Genomic DNA, 20,907 nt, shown 5'->3' on the forward strand with positions numbered 1-20,907 from the left:
CAGGTGCTGTCCATTTCTTCTGATCAACCTTGAGATGGTTCTACACCTTCATTTGAGTCCAGCTGTGTTTTATTATACTGATTGGACTTGATTAGGAAAGCCACACACCTGTCTATATAAGACCTTACAGCTCACAGTGCATGTCAGACCAAATAAGAATCATGAGGTCAAAGGAACTGCCTGAAGAGCTACGAGACAGAATTGTGGCAAGGCACAGATCTGGCCATGGTTACAAAAAAATTTCTGCTGCATTTAAGGTTCCTAAGAGCACAGTGGCCTCCATAATCCTTAAATGGAAGACATTTGGGACGACCAGAACCCTGCCTAGAGCTGGCCGTCTGGCCAAACTGAGCTATTGGGGGAGCAGAGCCTTGGTGAGAGAGGTAAAGAAGAACCCAAAGATCACTGTGGCTGAGCTCCAGAGATGCAGTTGGGAGATGGGAGAAATTTGTAGATAGTCAACCATCACTGCAGCCCTCCACCAGTCGGGGCTTTATGGCAGAGTGGCCCAATGGAAGCCTCTCCTCAGTGCAAGATACATGAAAGCCCACATGGAGTTTGCTAAAAAACACCTGAAGGACTCCAAGATGGTGAGAAATAAGATTCTATGGTCTGATGAGACCAAGATAGGACTTGTTAGCCTTCATTCTAAGTGGTATGTGTGGAGAAAACCAGGCACTGCTCATCACCTGTCCAATACAGTCCCAACAGTGAAGCATGGTGGTGGCAGCATTATGTTGTGGGGGTTTTTTTTTAGCTGCAGGGACAGGATGACTGGTTGCAATTGAGGGAAAGATGAATGCGACCAAGTATATCCTGGACGAAAACCTTCTCCAGAGTGCTCAGGACCTCAGACTGAGCCGAAGGTTTACCTTCCAACAAGACAATGACCCTAAGCACACAGCTAAAATAACGAAGGAGTGGCTTCACAACAACTCTGTGACTGTTCTTGAATGGCCCAGCCAGAGCCCTGATTTAAAGCCAATTGAGCATCTCTGGAGAGACCTAAAAATGGCTGTCCATCAATGTTTACCATCCAACCTGACAGAAATGGAGAGGATCTGCAAGGAGGAATGGTAGAGGATCCCCAAATCCAGGTGTGAGAAACTTGTTGCATCTTTCCCAAAAAGACTCATGGCTGTATTAGATCAAAAGGGTGCTTCTACTTAATACTGAGCAAAGGGTCTGAATACTTAGGACCATGTGATATTTCAGTTTTTCTTTTTTAATAAATCTGCAAAAATGTCAACAATTCTGTGTTTTTCTGTGAATATGGGGTGCTGTGTGTACATTAATGAGGAAAAAAATGAATTTTTTAGCAAATGGCTGCAATATAACAAAGAGTGAAAAATTTAAGGGGGTCTGAATACTTTCCATCCCCTCTGTAAATATACCACACCAACTATAGTATCCCAATGTGTGAATTAATTGTAAAAAACATACCAGCTGGATTTAACCTCTGATATATTTGTGGGTATGGTGAAAACACTATATGAGTGTATAGAAATATATCATGAATAATTATTTAGATAAATCCATGAATAATAATAAGTGTTATAGCGTAAATATATATTTAAATTAAATATAGGTTTGTGAATACCAGGCATCTTAGTCAATATTACATGACAACCTATGTGATAAATAATGATATATTGTAGCTATAAATTATTTTATTGCTGAGTACTACATAATAACAGAATATATTAAAAATGAAATTAAATCAATAGTGAATAAAAAAACTAGCTAATTGACCGAACGGTCAACCAGCAAGTATTGTGAATTAATATGTGTAAAACCTGTCACCCTCCTGTATATTGGAAATGAATCCCAAAAATATATATCTAAATGCTTATATATATATATATATATATATATATATACACACATATATATAATTATAAAAAAAATATATTAAACCCAAATGTATGACTATTCATGATAATTTGTACATATACATACATATTTGCAATAAAGAAAATTAAAGAAAATAAGATATAGTAAATCGATAAAATAAATTCAAATTCCAGCCAAACACACTGATTAAAGCTCATGTATTAATATTTGGCAAAAATCAAAATCTTCAATTGGATTATAGTTTTGCAAAAATCTGCACATGTGACTCAGATCGAGTTGACATCAATATCCACTAGGAGTTATCAATAAAGGCGTTTACATCAACATCAATATTTAACCCTTAGGGTGCATAAGTTTTTACCCTATGGATCCAGGACATCTCTAGTTTCAAAATATCTCTCACCAATGAGCTGCCCCTCCAATTAGGGCTAAACTTGTATATACCCAATAGAATAGAGTATTGGAGGGGTCTTTTTTATGTACAAGGAGATAATGTTTAGACTAGGGATGAGCCGAACACTCCCCAGTTCCGTTCGCAGCAGAACTTGCGAACAGGCAAAAAATTTGTTCGAACACGCGAACACCGTTAAAGTCTATAGGACACGAACATGAATAATCAAAAGTGCTCATTTTAAAGGCTTATATGCAAGCTATTGTCATAAAAAGTGTTTGGGGACCTGGGTCCTGCCCCAGGGGACATGTATCAATGCAAAAAGAAGTTTTAAAAACGACCGTTTTTTCAGGAGCAGTGATTTTAATGCTTAAAGTGAAACAATAAAAGTGTAATATTCCTTTAAATTTCGTACCTGGGGGGTGTCTATAGTATGTCTGTAAAGGGGTGCATGTTTCCCGAGTTTAGAACAGCCTGACAGCAAAATGACATTTCAAAGGAAAAAAAGTCCGAAAATACATATAAAAGTTCATTGATAAAAATGGTATGGAATTTCCCCACAGGGGAACCCCGCACCAAAATTTAAAAAAGATGGCGTGGGGTCCCCTTAAATTCCATACCAGGCCCTTCAGGTCTGGTATGGATATTAAGGGGAACCCCGCGCCAATTTTTTTTTAAAAAATGGCATGGGGTCCCCCCAAAAATCCATACCAGACCCTTATCCAAGCACGCAACCTGGCCGGCCGCAAGAAAAGAGCGGGGACGAGAGAGCGCCCCCCTCCTGAACTGTACCAGGCCACATGCCCTCAACATTGGGAGGGTGCTTTGAGGTAGCCCCCCAAAGCACCTTGTCCCCATGTTGATAGTGAGAAGGCCCTCATCCCCACAACCCTTGGCCAGTGGTTGTGGGGGTCTGCGGGCAGGGGGCTTATCGGAATCTGGAAGCCCCCTTTAACAAGGGGACCCCCAGATTCCGCCCCCCTGTGTGAATTGGTAATGGGGTACAATTGTACCTCTACCATTTCACAAAAAAAGTGTCAAAAAGATTAAAAAACACAAGAGACTCCTTTATTCATTTCTTTTTCTTTCATCTTCTTTCGGTGTTCTTCTTCTTCCTCCATCTTCTTCTTCCTCCATCTTCTTCTTCCTCTGCTTTTCTCATCCCGCATCTTCCTCCAGGCTTCTTCTCTGCTCTGTCCGCACGATCCGCCTCAGTGGGAGTCCTCCGCTGTGTGACGCTTCGGTTCTTCTGAAATTTCTTATATAACGGGGTCACTGGGTGGTCCCATTCTCCTCTGATGCACGGGGAACTTCCCTGTGGCTTTTCCCGTGTTGTCAGAGGGGGGCGGGGTTACTGTTATTCCGAACAGTAATCGTCAGATCTAGAAAATTTATTTTTGACTGGCTCATTTTATAATTCAAATGAATACCCCTATGGTTGGAATTCAGGGAAGCCATAAATCCCTGTAATTCCAAACCATCACCATCCCATAGGATGTCATCGATATACCTAGACCACAGAATTAGTTGGGGACTATCTTGGGCATAGATGATAGCCTCCTCCTATCTGGCCATAAAGAGATTGGCCAGGCTGGGGGCATATTAAGCATAAACATAGCAACACCTCAGCTTTGACAGAAGAATTAGTTTCCAAACCAGAAGTAGTTGTGGGAGGCTGCATACTCTAGGAGTTCCATTATGAAAGACACCTGACATGACAGAAGTCCAGAATCTCTATTGAGAAACCCTTTTACTGCCTCCAACCCCAAATCATGGGGGATTATAGTGTATAGCAAGGTGACATCAGTGGTCACCAGCCATACACCTGTCTTCAATGTAACTCCATAGAGGAGATTAATCACATGTCACACTCAGATGCAGCACACAAGTACGCCATTTATTACATGCTCAACAGTGGGAGTAGTTTATTTACTACAGTGCCCATGTGGTCTCCAATATATAGGGAGGACCAAACACCCTCTACAGATTCATCTTAACGAACATATCACAAATATCAAATCTGGATTCAAAAATCACTCAGTGTCTAAACATTATCTTCTTGTACATAAAAAAGACCCCTCCAATACTTTATTCTTTGGTATAGACAAGTTTCGCCCTAATTGGGGGCAGTTCATTGGTGAGAGAAATTTCAAAACTTTAGATGTCCTGGATCCATAGGGTAAAAACTTATGTACTCTATGGGTTAAACGCCTTTATTGATAACTCCTAGTGGATATTGATGAACTCAATTTGAGTCACTTGTGCCAAATGTTAGTGTATGAGCTTTACTCAGTATGTAAACCCATGTTTGGCTTAAATTTTAATTTATCTTATCGATTTACTCTATCTTAATTTCTTTAAATTTCTTTATTGCCAACATGTATGTATATGTACAAATTATCATGAATAGTCATACATTTGGGTTTAATATATTTTTTTAATTATATATATATATATATATATATATATATATATATATATATATATATATATATATATATATATATGTGTGCGTGTGTGTATATATATATATATATATATATATATATATATATATGCATTTATATATATTTTTGGGATTAATTTCCAATATACAGGAGGGTGACAGGTTTTACACATATTGATTCACAATACTTGCTGGTTGACTGTTGGGTCAATTAGCTAATTTTGTTTATTCACTTTTGATTTAATTTGATATTCAATATATTCTGTTGTTATGTAGTACTCAACAATAAACAATTGGCAATTCATTGCAGCCGCGATCAATTTTAAATTACTTTTTTCTTTAGAAATGTCATTTTTCTGTGGTACTGTTCTAAACATGGGAAAAAGACGTCACTTTGCAGGCATACTATAAACACCCTCCAGACACAATATTTAAAGAAATATTTCATTTTTATTGTTTCACTTTAAGCATTAAAAAAATCACTGCTCCCGAAAAAACGGCCATTTTTAAAAAATGTTTTTCATTGATACATGTCCCCTGGGGCAGAACCCAGGTCCCCAAACACTTTTTATGACAATAACTTGTATATAAGCCTTTAAAATTAGCACTTTTGATTATTCATGTTTGTGTCCCATAGACTTTAACGGTGTTCGCGTGTTCTGCCAAATTTTTTGCCTGTTCGCATGTTCTGCTGCGAACTGAACCGGGGATGTGTTCGGCTCATCCCTATTCCTCACTTGAGAAAGGATAGTCCAATAATTTCCTATAGTCAACGTCTAATGTTGGAATAGCAGTTTCCTGTACATAGTCTTCAATAGAACTAGTATAAGATCCCATATCTTCCAGAAACGATGGTTGAGCCAGATTATAAAGAGCTGAAAAATATTCCCTGAATGTTTGTTGAAGACATCGTGGGTCTGAGGCAGTTTTCCCCGTCAACTCCCTATTACTAGCAATACAAGTTTGGGGAGGACGGGGATGCAATATACGTGCTAACTGTCTCCCACATTTATTCCCACATCTGTAACTACTTAAAGTGGATGTAAACCCGAAATTTTTTTTATGTCATAATGTAGAGTATAAGATTTCCTATCATTTGAGCCCAGTCTTGCCACAAAGAGTTAATCCAGCTCTGAGCAATCCTCTTTTTTTGTTCAGTGAGATAAATCTTGACAGAGAAAAAGTTTGTCAAATCTTCCCCCTTTACTGTGAGTGACAGGTGATTTACATATCTTCTGCACTAGCCTAAGACATGCATTATTTTTTAATTCCCACCCCCACTCCTTTCTTCAGCAGCTCTGCAAGGATTGGCTGTTCCACACCTCAGCATGATTTGGCATGCTGAAGTCATGTGGTTACTTTCCTGTCTTTTCACTGGATGTTAGAGATCATAGCAGAAGTTCAGTGTAAGAAATGCACAGGAGAAAATGCATATTGACAAGGGGAGTGTAGAGGTGGGAGGTGAGTCTACTGACATCACGACTCCACCCACCGAGCTCCAGACAACAGACCCACCCACAAAATCTGCAGTTTTTTGGCTCTCATAACAGAGGGGAGACATTTGACAGGTAAAGATACATGCAGGAGGCATGTAATTCCTCATAGATAACCCCTATGGCAGTAGTTTAGAAAGGGTTTACATCCACTTTAAGGCACATCTATGTTGATATGAACTGTGAGATGCTTCCAACAACTCTAATAGCGATGCCCTAGTAGACAATATTTTAGCTAGTATTTCTGTAGATTGTGAGGCTTTATGTAAAGTTTCGAAGGAATAAAGCTTTGATAAAGTATTTTCAATAGCCACGATTCTTTCTTTTTTGAGATGAGAACCATGTTGGATAAACAACCCTGGTAATAACGCCTTAAGAACTTCCCATTTTAGTGGTAGCGCTGTTTCATCCTGTTCATGATCAGTGACAAAGTTGCCTCCACAATTGCTTTGTGACAAAGTGGGTCTGACATGAGCGTATCATCCAAATGTAGGGATGAGCCGAACACCCCCCTGTTCGGTTCGCACCAGAACATGCGAACAGGCAAAAAATTTTGTTCGAACGTGAACACCGTTAAAGTCTATGGGACTCAAACATGAGTAATCAAAAGTGCTAATTTTAAAGGCTTATATGCAAGTTATTGTCATAAAAAGTGTTTGTGGACCTGGGTCCTGCCCCAGGGGACATGGATCAATGCAAAAAAAGTTTTAAAAACTGCAGTTTTTTCGGGAGCAGTGATTTTAATAATGCTTAAAGTGAAACAATAAGAGTGTAATATTCCTTTAAATTTTGTACCTGGGGGTGTCTATAGTATGCCTGTAAAGGGGCGCATGTTTCCCGTGTTTAGAACAGTCTGATAGTAAAATGACATTTCAAAGAAAAAAGTCATTTAAAACTACTCGTGGCTATTAATGAATTGTCGGTCCGACAATACACATAAAAGTTCATTAATAAAAACGGCATGGGAATTCCCCACAGGGGAACCACGAACCAAAATTAAAAAAAAAATGGCATGGGGGTACCCCTATATTCCATACCAGGCCCTTCGGCCAAAATTTAAAAAAAAAATGGTGTGGGGGTCCCCCTCAAAATCTATACCAGACCCTTCAGGTCTGGTATGGATTGTAAGGAGAACACCATGCCAATTTTTTTTTTTTAAATGGCGTGGGTCCCCCCAAAAATTCATACCAGATCCTTATCCGAGCACGCAACCTGACAGGCGGCAGGAAAAGAGGGGGGGACGAGAGAGCGCTGAACCGTACCAGGCCACATGCCCTCAACATTGGGAGGGTGCTTTGGGGTAGTCCCCCAAAGCACCTTGTCCCCATGTTGATGGGGACAAGGACCTCATCCCCACAACCCTTGCCCGGTGGTTGTGGAGGTCTGCGGGCGGGGGGCTTATCGGAATCTGGAAGCCACCTTTAACAAGGGGACTCCAGATCCTGGCCCCCTGTGTGAAATGGTAAGGGGGTACAAAAGTACCCCTACCATTTCACAAAAAAAGTGTCAAAAATGTTAAAAATGACAAGAGTCAGTTTTTGACAATTCCTTTATTTAAAGTCTTCTTTTTTCCATCTTCTTTCTTCTATCTTCTTTCTTCTATCTTCCTTCGGTTTCTTCCTCCATCTTCTTCTTCTTCTGGTTCTTCTGGTTCTTCCTCCGGTGTTCTCGTCTGGCATCTTCCTCCGCAGGCATCTTCTTCCCTTCTTCTCGGGCCGCTCTGCATCCATGATGGGAGGCTCCCGCTGTGTGATGCTTCTCGTCTTCTGACGGTTCTTAAATAACAGAGGGAGGGGCCACACAGTGACCCCGCCCCCCTTTAACGCATGGGGACTTGAGGGGACTTCCCTGTGTCAGAGGGGGGTGGGGTCACCCGTTATGCGGGAGCCTCCCATCATGGACATGGAGCGGCCCGAGAAGGAGAAGGGAAGAAGATGCTGCGGAGGAAGATGCCGGACAAGAACACCGGAGGAAGAACATTTTTGACAGTTTTTTTGTGAAATGGTAGGGGTACTTTTGTACCCCCTTACCATTTCACACAGAGGGGCCGGGATCTGGGGGTCCCCTTGTTAAAGGGGGCTTCCAGATTCTGATAAGCCCCCCGCCCGCAGACCCCCACAACCACAGGGCAAGGGTTGTGGGGATGAGGCCCTTGTCCCCATCAACATGGGGACAAGGTGCTTTGGGGGGCTGGTATGGAATTTAGGGGGACCCCATGCCATTTTTTTAAAATTTTGATTCGGGGTTCCCCTGTGGGGAATTCCCATGCCATTTTTATCAATGAACTTTTTTGTGTATTTTCGGACCGATAATTCATTAATAGCCGCGAGTAGTTTTAAATGACTTTTTTCCTTTGAAATGTCATTTTGCTGTCAGACTGTTCTAAACACAGGAAACATGCGCCCATTTACAGGCATACTATAGACACCCCCAGGTATGACATTTAAAGGAATATTACACTTTTATTGTTTGACTTTAAGCATTATTAAAATCACTGCTCCCGAAAAAACGACCATTTTTAAAAAAAATTTTTGTACTGATCCATGTTCCCTGGGGCAGGACCCAGGTCCCCAAATACTTTTTATGACAATACCATGCATATAAGCCTTTAAAATGAGCACTTTTGATTTCTCCCATAGACTTTTAAAGGGTGTTCCGCGGCTTTCGAATTAGCCGCAAACACCCCAAATTGTTCGCTGTTTGGCGAACAGCCGATGTTCGAGTCGAACATGAGTTCAACTCGAACTCGAAGCTCATCCCTGTTCAAACGCCAAGACCAACTTGTGCCCTGAGTCTGAGGGGATATATTGATAAAAATATCGGTGAATGGTCAGACCAAATAAACGATCCTATTTCCAAAGAAGGATTCCACTCCAAAACCTTTGGGCCCGATTAAAAAATAGTCTAGTCTACTATAGGATTTATGGGCTGATGAAAAATATGTATAATTACGATCTTTAGGATATAGGATCCGCTATTCTATTTCCTCATTGAGCCCCATGGGAGTTAAAGTATTCAAAAAGAAAATTCAGTAGGTTTCACGTTCCCATAGTTTTTTTATACCTTTCTGCTATTTGGAGGTTACTGGGAATTTGTTCAATGATCCATACTTGTAGCCCCTCAGTGGATTTTTTATGCACCTCTCTAAAATATTGGGGAACACTGTATTTTTTGTTTTTCTCTTTCTCGCCTTGAGGGTGTACCTGAGGGCGTAGACATCAAAATCTGAGGAGCACAGGAAGAAGCTATTTATAAGGTAATTTCTATCATTGGCCTTAAAATACTTCAGGCCATTAGGGACAAAAGCACAGGTTAGGCATTTCTCTTGTGGCGTCTATACATGCTGACCAATTTGGAGGAAAGACCTACCCTCCTGGGGCCTGATGAAGTGGTAGTTTTACATTTTCTTGGGGCGACTTGGCTTTTGATATTGCGTGCTTTTTAATAAGTAAATTTGGATTGGGGGGGTAAAGTGTGTTTTAGGATGGGGTCTTGTAAAAAGATTCCCCAATGTTTTTTAAAAATCCTCTCCATCCAATTGTAGCAGCAATGATATTGTGTGATGAATCTGATTTTTTTTGCTTTTTTGTTTTTTTTTGAGAGATGAATGCACAGTGAAGATTTTATTTAGATGTTTCAATGATGTACACTATAGTATGTCCTCAGGAGATAATATATTTTTCTTTTTTTCCATAAAGTTTTTATTAAAGTAGATACATTTTTGACAGATGATATCATAAATATAGTTAGGAAATAACTGGTAGAACAATAAAACATATGAACTATCTATAGTTAGCAAATCTAAGAAAAATAATAAGATATGGTATATGTTTTTATATCAAAACTGTACATTTATAAGTTGTATTTTTCCCTGTAAAGACATGAGTAGTTATTTGCAAGAATTGGTTGCATGGTATTCATGTTTAACATTGAGTTATAATAGGGAATTTTTGGGACTGCAGTGTTTTGAGGCTAAGTTTATTGTATGATGTTCAGAAAAGAGAAGAAGGGAGAGAGAAAAAAGAGGGTGTGGAGGTGAGGGAAGGGAAGAGAGAGGATAGATAGGGGGATGTGGGGAGGGGAGAAGGGGGTGGGGGGAGGGGACTCCCAGACTCCCCTCTCTCTTGATTCAGGTTGATGATGAGCAATAGGAGGTTTGAAGAGGTGACATCTTATTTATGTAAGAATATGCAGGTCCCATTTATCCAAAAGGAGTGCATTAGGGATCGAAATGGGTAATGTCAGGTTTAGTGGTATTTGTAGTTCAGTTAGGTTCATGTGTCAGCTGTCATTCGTAGAATATGCACCTGTAGTCTTGAAGTGTTGCCAGCTGTACCATGTGGATGTGAATTTGGGTAGTTTTTTTGTGGGGGATGCTGAGAAGTTCTTCAATTTTTTCTATGTTATTGAGTCTGCAGTACCACTCCTCTTTCGTTGGGGAATGTGGAGAACGCCAATGGCATGGAATGCATTGTCTGGCTGCATTTATCATAAACACAGTAAGCGACTTGAAGTATTGCATCTTATTTATGTTGGTGTGATGGAGCAGGTAGACAGCAGATGAGAAGTCAACTTTATTTGAGGTGACTGAAATGATGGTGTCATGAACTGTCTGCCAATATGTTTGGATTACAGGACAAGTCCACCATATATGAAGTATTGTTCCTTCCTCTGCATCACAACACCAACATCTGCTAGAGTTTGAGCTTGAAAATTTGTGAAGTATTGCAGGGGTTCTATACCATCTTGAAAGGATCTTAAATCCACACTCTTGGGTGGCTACATTGAGGGAACCCTTATGAATAAAAGAGCAAATTAGTTCCCATTGAGGATCAGTGATTTTTATATTTAGGTTTCATTCCCATGTAGAAAACACCTTACTGGAGAACGCTGAATAGTTTCTTTTGTTTGAATAGTGATAAATATAGGGCAGATATGAGATGTCTTTGGGGAGGTTTTTTGCAAAATAGGTCTTCCAGAGTGAATAGATCTCTTGTCCAGTGGTGCCTAGTTGCGTTTCTGAACAGAAAGTGTCTCAGTTGCATGTGTGTCCACTGTGGTATATGTTTGGGAGATAATTTAGCTTGGAGGTCTTCCAATGTTAGGAGGGCTCCTCTATTAAACAACTGATTTGCTAATACGTCTCTGTGGGGCCAAATGTGAACAAGGAAGTTGTCATTTGTGCCTGGGGGGAAGTCTGAGTTGGCACATAGTGGAGTTAGTGGGCTCAGCCAGGGAGAGGGGTGTGTTGCTTTGGTTGCATTTTGGAATATTGTCAGTGTGGGGCCTATTAGGGGGTGATGTTTGGTTTGAGAGTGTATGTGATTAGGGTGTATCTATGGTAGGGATCTCAGGCATTGGGAGGTGATTGAATGCTCTAGTGTGACCCAATCTTTTACTTCCTAATGTATGTTCCAGTCCACTATCCTTGTGAGGGGTGTTGCCCAATAATATCGGCCTAGATCTGGGAGGGTTATTCCTCCTTTGTCTTTTGGAAGGGTGAGATGGTCAAATTTGATTCTTGCCGATTTGTTTCTCCAGATAAAGTAAGAATAAGCTTGTCGAAAGGAGTTAAAGAAGGAGGTGGGAATTTGTATTGGGATGGTTTGTAGTAGGTACAGGAAGCAGGGAAGAATGTTAATTTTAAGAAGTGAAGCTTTGCCAAACCAGGACACATTAAGAACGTTCCTTCTTTTTAAATCTTCTCTAGTTTCTTTTATAGCTGGGGAAAAATTGTATTGAAAGAGGTTAGAGAGAGATTTTGGTATTTTCATTCCAAGATATGTGATTAAGTCCTTGGCCCAGGTGAAGGGAAAATTATTTTGGCACTGAGAGACAATCTCTGTGTTATGTTTAAGGCTTTTGATTTAGAATAATGTATCTTTAGGTTGGAGAAATTCTGGAAATGTTTAAGTCTTTTAGCAGATTTGGTATTGAGATATGTGGGTCTCTTAAGAAGAGTAGGAGGTCATCAGCAAAAGCTGCACGGTTATAGGTTTGTTTTATTATTATTATTATTTATTGTAATCCCTTTGATGTCTGGGTTTAATCATATTTTGTTGAGTAAAGGTTCAAGAGTAAGAACAGTACTGGTGTCATTGTGGAGCTGAAAGGCATTTGACAGGTGGCCATTGACACGGACCCTTGTGGTGGGTGAGGAGTACAGAGCTCTTATATATGACAGCATGGTATTCCAATAGCTGCAAGGACCGAATCAATATAATCCCAGGCCATCCTGTCAAATGCCTTTTCCGCATCCAAAGAGAGAATGAAAACTTGTTTACCATATCAGTTGAGCCAGTGATGTATATTTAGGGCCTTGATGGTGTTATCTCTACCCTCTCTTCTGGGTGGGGATGGGCTTTATGTTCGGGTAAAACATGAGTTTGACTCAAATATTGTCTGTTCGCCGTACAGCGAACAATTTGGGGTGTTAGCGGCAAATTCGAAAGCCACGGAACACCCTTTAAAAGTCTAAGGGAGAAATCAAAAGTGCTAATTTTAAAGGCTTATATGCATGGTATTGTCATAAAAAGTATTTGGGGACCTGGGTCCTGCCCCAGGGGACATGTATCAATGCAAAAAAAGTTTTAAAAATGGCCATTTTTTCAGGAGCAGTGATTTCAATAATGCTTAAAGTGAAACAATAAAAGTGCAATATTCCTTTAAATTTCGTACCTGGGGGTGTCTATAGTAGGCCTGTAAAGGGGCACATGTTTCCTGTGTTTAGAACAGTCTGACAGCAAAATGACATTTCTAAAGGAAAAAAAGTCATGTAAAACTACTATTGCTAGCGTCGGCTCTTGGCCTGGGATACTCAGACAACTTCTGTGTAGGAGAGCAAAAAGGATTACACTATGTCGATTCCCTCCTTTCTTTTGGGGAACCCCCGAGTGTTAACTGTTCCGGTGCCTTGGAGGTGCGCATGAAGGGTTCCTTGCTGCGGCTGATCTTTCTAGGTGGTTTGGTGGATTATCGCCTTCCAATCATCCCCTCTGGTTAAAGGCCCCGACCGGGTTAAGGTCACAAGCTTATTTGAGCTTGCCTTGTGGTAAGCACATTATTATACTGGTGTTACCACAGTGGTGCGGTGGAGGAACCAATTAGCTATTTATCAACATCACTAAGAAGAATATGTTTTAAATTTTTGGACTTTTTTTCACCTGCATTTAGATGGACTTGATTAATGCTCACTTTTAGATTTGTCGTTTCTATATTTAAAACTCATGTTAATGGGGTTTTTGGGCTAGTTTATCACATTTATGTACTAATTATGTTATATACAATGTTATTGTTTTTTAACATACAGTAATATTGATATCTATTTTTTAGTTTATTTAGCGCTGTTATTTATTATTATTTACCTTGTCCCCATGTTGATGGGGACAAGGGCCTCATCCCCACAACCCTTGGTGGTTGTGGGGGTCTGAGGGCGGGGGGCTTATCGAAATCTGGAAGTCCCCTTTAACAAGGGGACCCCCAAATCCTGGCCCCCCTGTGTGAATTGGTAATGGGGTACAAATGTACCCCTACCATTTCACAAAAGAAGTCTCAGAAAGGTTAAAAAACAGAAGAGACATTTTTTGACAAGTCCTTTATTAATTTATTCTTCTGGTCTGCCTTCAGTGTTCTTCTTCCTCCATCTTCTTCTTCTCCATCTTTTTCTTCTCTATCTTCTTCCTCCGCTCTTCTCGTCCCGCATCTTCCTCTGGCTTCTTCTCCGCTCTGTCCGCATGATCCGCCTCAGTGGGAGTCTTCCCCCGTGTGATGCTTCGATTCTTCTGACTCTTCTTATATAATGGAGGGTGGGCCACCCAGTGACCCCGCCCTCCTCCTGTGGCTTTCCCCATGTTGTCAGAGGGGGCGGGGCCACCCGTTTATGTAACCAGGTGACCCCGCCCCCACTAACAACATGGGAAAAGCCACAGGGAAGTCTTTGTGAAGTCACCGTTTGTCACTGGGTGACCCCGCCCTCCGTTATATAAGAAGTGTCAGAAGAAATGAAGCGTCACACGGCGGAAGACAGCCACTGAGGCGAATCATGCGGACGGAGCGGAGAAGAAGTCGGAGGAAGATGTGGGACAAGAAGAGCGGAGGAAGAAGAAGATGAAGAAGAAGAAGATGAAGAAGAAGAAGATGGAGGAAGAAGAAGATGGAGGAAGAAGAACACCGAAGGAAGACCAGAAGAAAGAAGTTGGAAGAAGAAGAAATTAATAAAGGACTCGTCAAAAATGTCTCTTGTGTTTTTTAACCTTTTTGACACTTTTTTTGTGAAATGGTAGGGGTACAATTCACACGGGGGGCCGGGATCTGGGGGTCCCCTTGTTAAAGGGGGCTTCCAGATTCTGATAAGCCCCCACCCGCAAACCCCCACAACCAACGGGCAAGGGTTGTGGGGATGAGGCCCTTCTCCCAATCAACATGGGGACAAGGTGCTTTGGGGGACTACCCCAAAGCACCCTCCCAATGTTGAGGGCATGTGGCCTGGTACGGTTCAGGAAGGGGGGGTGCTCTCTCATCCCCCCTCTTTTCCTGCAACCTGCCAGGTTGCGTGCTCAGATAAGGGTCTGGTATAGATTTTTGGGGGGACCCCACGCCATTTTTTTTTAATTTTTGTGCGGGGTTCCCATTAAAATTCATACCAGACCCTTTAGGTCTGGTATGGATTTTGAGGGGACCCCCACTCCATTTTTTTTTTATTTTGGTTTGGGGTTCCCCTGTGGGGAAATTCCATGCTGTTTTTATCAATGAACTTTTATGTGCATTGCCGGACTGACAATTCATTATAGCCGGCACTAGCGATGGTAGTTTTACATGACTTTTTTTCCTTTAGAAATGTCATTTTGCTGTCAGAGTTCTAAACACGGGAAACTTGCACCCCTTTACAGGCATACTATAGCCACCCCCAGGTACGAAATTTAAAGGAATACTACACTTTTATTGTTTCACTTTAGGCATAATTAAAATCACTGCTCCTGAAAAAACGGCCATTTTTATAACTTCTTTTTGCATTGATACATGTCCACTGGGGCAGGACCCAGGTCCCCAAACACTTTTTATGACAATAGCTTGCATATAAGCCTTTAAAATGAGCACTTTTGATTATTCATGTTCGTGTCTCATAGACTTTAACGGTGTTCGCGTGTTCGAACAAATTTTTTGCCTGTTCGCAAGTTCTGGTGCGAACCGAACCGGGGGGTGTTTGGCTCATCCCTTCTTCTAGGTATAAACCCTACCTGGTCGAGAGATTAGGGAAGGGAGAAGCAGAAGTAGGCAATTAGCAAGGATCTTGGCGTATATTTTTACATCTACATTTATAAAAGATATAAGGCAGTAGTTCCATATAAGAGAAGCCTCTAGCATTTGTGGGGGGGGGGCTTGTGAGTTGGAATAAAAGGAGCGGAAAGCAGAGAGGAAGCAAGGTTTTAATATGTCTTTAAAAGTTTTAAAATATTGTAGTGGAAGGCCATCAGGGCCTGGAGCTTTACCTACTTTAATTTCTTTAAGAGCTTTTTTCAAATTCTTCATCAGAGAGAGGGACATTCAATTTTCGGGCCGTCTCAGTAGCTATCGGTGGAGGGCTATATTTTCAAAGGAAATCTTGGATGGTATGTTTTCTTATTTCTGAGTTAAGGGGGTAGTTAGAGTTAGAGGGGTTATTGTATAGTGTCTGATAGTATTTTTCGAATTGGAGAGCTATAGCTTCGTTGGAGGAATGTAAGATCCCTTGTTTATCTTTTATATGATGTATGGTAGCGCTACATTTTTTGTTTTGAACTGCTCTGGCAAGAAGTCTGCCACTTTTGTCTCCTTGTTTATAATAGATTTTGTGTCTTAGTATGTACTGTCTTTTGGTCTTCATGTTTAGTTCTTCCAGGAGAAGAAGTCTTGCTTGGGTCAGTTCTTGATATATTTGAGATTCTATAAATTGTTTGTGTGTCGCTTCTAATGAATGTATGGGAGATATAAGTGATGACATTTTAGATTGGCATTTTTGATTTTGGAGGTGGTTTTTATAAACTCCACCCGGATGACGCATTTATGTGCTTCCCATTGAGTTAGGATAGATGTTTCTGTTGTGTCGTTTAAAGAGAAGTAGTCTCTAAGACTAGTTGCAAATTGTTCTATGTTTATTGGGTCTTTTAGTAAGGAGGAGTTAAATCTCCAGGTTTTTGTCCTAGAAATTGTTTCTGGAAAGACTAGGAGGATTGTTATCGGATCGTGATCCGAAAATGTCATAGGTTCTATTGTAGTTTTTCTCTGTAAGGGGATGTCTGGTTGGGAAATAAAGAAGTAGTCTATCCATGAGTATTTTTGATGTAAGGGTGAGAAATATATGTAATCTTTACCTTGTGGGTTCAGCGTTCTCCAGGTATTGTGTAGAATGAGGACTTGGAGTTGTAACTTGATCTGTTTTAATGCTCTATAGATGAGGTACCTGAGGATGTGTCCAGGAGTAGGTTGAGAGGGACATTAAAATCCCCTCCAAGTATTAGAATACCTGTTGAAAAGGAGGACAAAAGGTCACAGATATGTCTGAAAATGCAACTTGTTTGGTGCTGGGAGTGTAGATGTTGGCGACTGTGATGGGCCGAGAATGTATTTTCCCCTTGAGGAAAATGTATCTTCCTTCCTGATCACATAATGAGTCTGTCATTTGAAAAGGTGTGTTTTTGGAAATGAGAATGGAAACCCCTTTGTTTTAGAGTCTTTATTTGTTGAGTGAAAAGCATGAGGAAATTCTTTATCTGAGAGTTTAGGAGTTTTTCCTGAAACAAAGTGGGTTTCCTGATTGCAAATGATGTTTGCTTTGAGTTTGTGGCATTCTCTTAGAATCTGGGAACTCTTTGCAGGAATGTTTAGGCCTTTGGCCTTTATAGAGGTAAGTTTCAGCGAAAGAGGAGTGGGGTGAGGTTTTGGTAAGGGCATGTTGTTGTGAGTAGGGATGAGCTTCCTGTTTGAGTCGAATCTATGTTCGACTCAAACATTGTCTGTTCGGTCGTTCGCCGAATTGCGAACGATATGGGCCATTCGCGCCAAACTCGAGTGGCGCATCACAGCCAATAATTCACTGCAGCATCGCAGTGCATTGTTGGCTGATGATTGGCCAAGCATGCACTATGACCCGCAAGCTTGGCCAATCACAGCACCGTCTGTACAAAGAGCTGTAATTGGCCAAAGCCAGGGTGGCTTTGGCCAATTATGGCTCAGGGGGTTTAGTACACGCCCCACACTATATAAGGCCGTCTGCATGTCGGCCCTGTGTAGTGTGTTAGGGCGTTGAGAGACAGAGAGACAGTGTCATTTGATTTAAATTAGATAGATTAGGCAGGACAGTCAGTCAGTTAACTGCACTTATAGTGTATTGTGTATATATATATATATATATATATATATATATATATATATATATATATACATATATGCATCTCAGGTGTTGTGTGTATATATATATATATATATATATATATATACACTGTATTCAGTTTAGCTAGATCTGTTCTTGTTATTCTCTTCCTACTGACAGGCAGGCAGGTGTTGTTACAGTATTTCCAGCTAACTGAAGAAAATTGCTGGTGTTCTTCTGATCCTATTACTACCACAGTAAGGCAGTACAGTATTTACAGTTAGTGTAGTGCGTCCTCTGCACAGTGTTCAGCTAAAGCTACCTGTAGAAGATTGGTGGTGTTTTTCTGATCCTATCACTACTGCAGGCAGCTACATTATATACAAGTTAGTGTAGTGCGACCTCTGCACAGTGTTCAGCTAAAGCTACAAGTTAGTGTAGTGCGACCTCTGCACAGTGTTCAGCTAAAGCTAAAAGTTAGTGTAGTGCGACCTCTGCACAGTAATCAGCTAAAGCTACAAGTTAGTGTAGTGCGACCTCTGCACAGTGTTCAGCTAAAGCTATGAGTTAGTCTAGTGCGACCTCTGCACAGTGTTCAGCTAAAGCTACAAGTCAGTGTAGTGCAACCTCTTCACAGTGTTCAGTTAAAGCTACCTGTAGAGGATTAGTGGTGTTTTTCTGATCCTATCACTACTGCAGGCAGCTACATTATTTACACGTTAGTGTACAGCGACCTCTGCACAGTGTTCAGCTAAAGCTACAAGTTAGTGTAGTGCGACCTCTGCACAGTGTTCAGCTAAAGCTACAAGTTAGTGTAGTGCGACCTCTGCACAGTGTTCAGTTAAAGCTACAAGTTAGTGTAGTGCGACCTCTGCACAGTGTTCAGCTAAAGCTACGAGTTAGTGTAGTGCGACCTCTGCACAGTGTTAAGCTAAAGCTATGACTTAGTGTAGTGCGACCTCTGCACAGTGTTTAGCTAAAGCTACAAGTTAGTGTAGTGCGACCTCTGCACAGTGTTCAGCTAAAGCGACAAGTTAGTGTAGTGCAACCTCTGCACAGTGTTCAGCTAAAGCTACTAGTTAGTTTAGTGCGAACTCTGCTCAGTGTTCAGCTAAAGCTACCTGTAGAAGATTGTTGATGTTTATCTGATCCTATCACTACCGCAGGCAGCTACATTATTTACACGTTAGTGTAGTGCAACCTCTGCAAAGTGTTCAGCTAAAGCTACCTGTAGAAGGTTGGTGGTGTTTTCCTGATCCTATCACTACCGCAGGCAGCTACATTATTTCCACGTTAGTGTAGTGCGACATCTGCAGTGTTCAGCTAAAGCTACCTGTAGAAGGTTGGTGGTGTTATCCTGATCCTATCACTACCGCAGGCAGCTACATTATGTAAACATTAGTGTAGTGCGTCCTCTGCACAGTGTTCAGCTAAAGCTACGAGTTAGTATAGTGCGACCTTTGCACAGTGTTCAGCTAAAGCTACAAGTTAGTGTAGTGCAACCTCTGCACAGTGTTCAGCTAAAGCTACAAGTTAGTGTAGTGTGACCTCTGCACAGTGTTCAGCTAAAGCTACAAGTTAGTGTAGCGCGACCTCTGCACAGTGTTCAGCTAAAGCCACGAGTTAGTCTAGTGCGACCTCTGCACAGTGTTCAGCTAAAGCTACAAGTTAGTGTAGTGCAACCTCTGCACAGTGTTCAGTTAAAGCTACCTGTAGAGGATTGGTGGTGTTTTTCTGATCCTATAACTACCGCAGGCAGCTACATTATTTACACATTAGTGTAGAGCGACCTCTGCACAGTGTTCAGCTAAAGCTACTGTAGAAGGTTGGTGGTGTTTTCTTGATCCTGTCACTACCGCAGGCAACTACATTATTTAAACATTAGTGTAGTGTGACCTCTGCACAGTGTTCAGCTAAAGCTACAAGTTAGTGTAGTGCGACCTCTGCACAGTGTTCAGCTAAAGCTACAAGTTAGTGTAGTGCGACCTCTGCACAGTGTTCAGCTAAAGCTACAAGTTAGTGTATTGCAACATCTGCACAGTGTTCAGCTAAAGCTACGAGTTAGTGTAGTGCGACCTCTGCACAGTGTTCAGATAAAGCGACAAGTTAGTGAAGTGCGAACTCTGCACAGTGTTCAGCTAAAGCTACAAGTTAGTTTAGTGCGACCTCTGCTCAGTGTTCAGCTAAAGCTACCTGTAGAAGATTGTTGGTGTTTATCTGATCCTATCACTACCGCAGGCAGCTACATTATTTACACGTTAGTGTAGTGCGACCTCTGCACAGTGTTCAGCTAAAGCTACAAGTTAGTGTAGTACGACCTCTGCACAGTGTTCAGCTAAAGCTACAAGCTAGTATAGTGCGACCTCTGCACAGTGTTCAGTTAAAGCTACCTGTAGAAGATTGGTGGTGTTTTTCTGATCCTATCACTACCGCAGGCAGCTACATTATTTACACGTTAGTGTAGAGTAGGAATGAGCCGAACACCCCCCTGTTCGGTTCGCACCAGAACATGCGAACAGGAAAAAAGTTCGTTCGAACATGCGAACACCGTTAAAGTCTATGGGACACGAACATGAATAATCAAAAGTGCTAATTTTAAAGGCTTATATGAAAGTTATTGTCATAAAAAGTGTTTGGGGACCTGGGTCCTGCCCCAGGGGACATGGATCAATGCAAAAAAAAGTTTTAAAAACGGCCGTTTTTTCAGGAGCAGTGATTTTAATAATGCTTAAAGTCAAACAATAAAAGTGTAATATCCCTTTAAATTTCGTACCTGGGGGGTGTCTATAGTATGCCTGTAAAGGGGCGCATGTTTCCTGTGTTTAGAACAGTCTGACAGCAAAATGACATTTTGAAGGAAAAAACTCATTTAAAACTACTCGCGGCTATTGCATTGCCGACAATACACATAGAAGTTCATTGATAAAAACGGCATGGGAATTCCCCAAAGGGGAACCCCGAACCAAAATTAAAAAAAAAAAATGACGTGGGAGTCCTCCTAAATTCCATACCAGGCCCTTCAGGTCTGGTATGGATATTAAGGGGAACCCCGGCCAAAATTTAAAAAAAAAATGACGTGGGGTTCCCCCTAAATTCCATACCAGACCCTTCAGGTCTGGTATGGATTTTAAGGGGAACCCCGCGCCAAAAAAAAAAAAAAAAACGGCGTGGGGTCCCCCCAAAAATCCATACCAGACCCTTATCCGAGCACGCAACCTGGCAGGCCGCAGGAAAAGAGGGGGGGACGAGAGTGCGGCCCCCCCTCCCTCCTGAACCGTACCAGGCCACATGCCCTCAACATTGGGAGGGTGCTTTGGGGTAGCCCCCCAAAACACCTTGTCCCCATGTTGATGAGGACAAGGGCCTCATCCCCACA

The sequence above is a fragment of the Aquarana catesbeiana genome, linkage group LG06, assembly GCF_042186555.1.
Source record: "Aquarana catesbeiana isolate 2022-GZ linkage group LG06, ASM4218655v1, whole genome shotgun sequence".
NCBI classification, from domain to species: Eukaryota; Metazoa; Chordata; class Amphibia; order Anura; family Ranidae; genus Aquarana; species Aquarana catesbeiana.